The sequence below is a fragment of the Arachis stenosperma genome, chromosome 1, assembly GCF_014773155.1.
Source record: "Arachis stenosperma cultivar V10309 chromosome 1, arast.V10309.gnm1.PFL2, whole genome shotgun sequence".
In the NCBI taxonomy this organism is placed as follows: domain Eukaryota; kingdom Viridiplantae; phylum Streptophyta; class Magnoliopsida; order Fabales; family Fabaceae; genus Arachis; species Arachis stenosperma.
The window spans coordinates 105,278,216-105,279,399 of NC_080377.1; the positions used below are offsets into that span (position 1 = coordinate 105,278,216).

Here is a 1,184-nt window from a genome sequence, read left to right on the forward strand (position 1 = left end):
AGTTGCTTTAATGCAACAGAACTGCAAGTTTTATGGACTTCCATCTGAAGATCCTTACCAGTTTTTAACTGAGTTCTTGCAGATTTGTGAGACTGTTAAGATGAATGGAGTTGATCCTGAAGTCTACAGACTCATGCTTTTCCCTTTTGCTGTAAGAGACAGAGCTAGAATATGGTTGGATTCACAACCTAAGGATAACCTGGACTCTTGGAATAAGCTGGCCATAGCCTTCTTGGATAAATTCTTTCCTCCTCAAAAGCTGAGCAAGCTTAGAGTGGATGTTCAGACCTTCAAACAAAAAGATGGTGAATCCCTCTTTGAAGCTTGGGAAAGATACAAGCAGTTGACCAAAAGGTGTCCATCTGACATGTTTTCAGAATGGACCATATTAGATATATTCTATTATGGTCTATCTGAATTTTCGAAAATGTCATTGGACCATTCTGCAAGTGGATCCATTCACCTAAAGAAAACGCCTGCAGAAGCTTAAGAACTTATTGACATGGTTGCAAATAACCAGTTCATATACACTTCTGAGAGGAATTCCGTGAATAATGGGATACCTCAGAAGAAAGGAGTTCTTGAAATTGATGCTCTGAATGTCATATTGGCTCAGAACAAAGTGTTGACTCAGCAAGTCAATATGATTTCTCAAAGTCTGAATAGATGGCAAAATGCATCCAACAGTACTAAAGAGGCAGCTTCTGAAGAAGCTTATGATCCTGAGAACCCTGCAATGGCAGAGGTTAATTACATGGGTGAACCTTATGGAAACACCTATAATTCATCATGGAGAAATTATCCAAATTTCTCATGGAAGGATCAACAAAAGCCTCAACAAGGCTTTAACAATGGTGGACGCAATAGGCTGAGCAATAGCAAGCCTTTTCCATCATCTTCTCAACAACAGATAGAGAATTCTGAACAAAGCACTTCCAATTTAGCCAATCTAGTCTCTGATCTGTCAAAAGCCACTTTCAGTTTCATGAGTGAAACAATATCCTCCATCAGAAATCTGGAGGCACAAGTGGGGCAGCTGAGTAAGAAAGTCACTAAAACTCCTCCTAGTATTCTCCCAAGCAATACAGAAGAGAATCCAAAAGGAGAGTGCAAGGCCATTGAGGTAATCAACATGGCCGAATGCACAAGGGAGGAGGAGGACGAAAATCCTAGTGAGGAAGACC

General features: G+C 40.4%; 1 non-coding gene across 1 annotated transcript; it reads right to left on the reverse strand.

Moving 5' to 3' along the window:
* Nucleotides 1-265: 265 nt before the first annotated feature.
* Nucleotides 266-369, reverse strand: LOC130950276 (small nucleolar RNA R71). The gene has a single exon (XR_009073551.1). It is a non-coding gene; the product is annotated as a small nucleolar RNA R71 (small nucleolar RNA).
* Between the last annotated feature and the right edge of the window lie 815 nt (nt 370-1,184).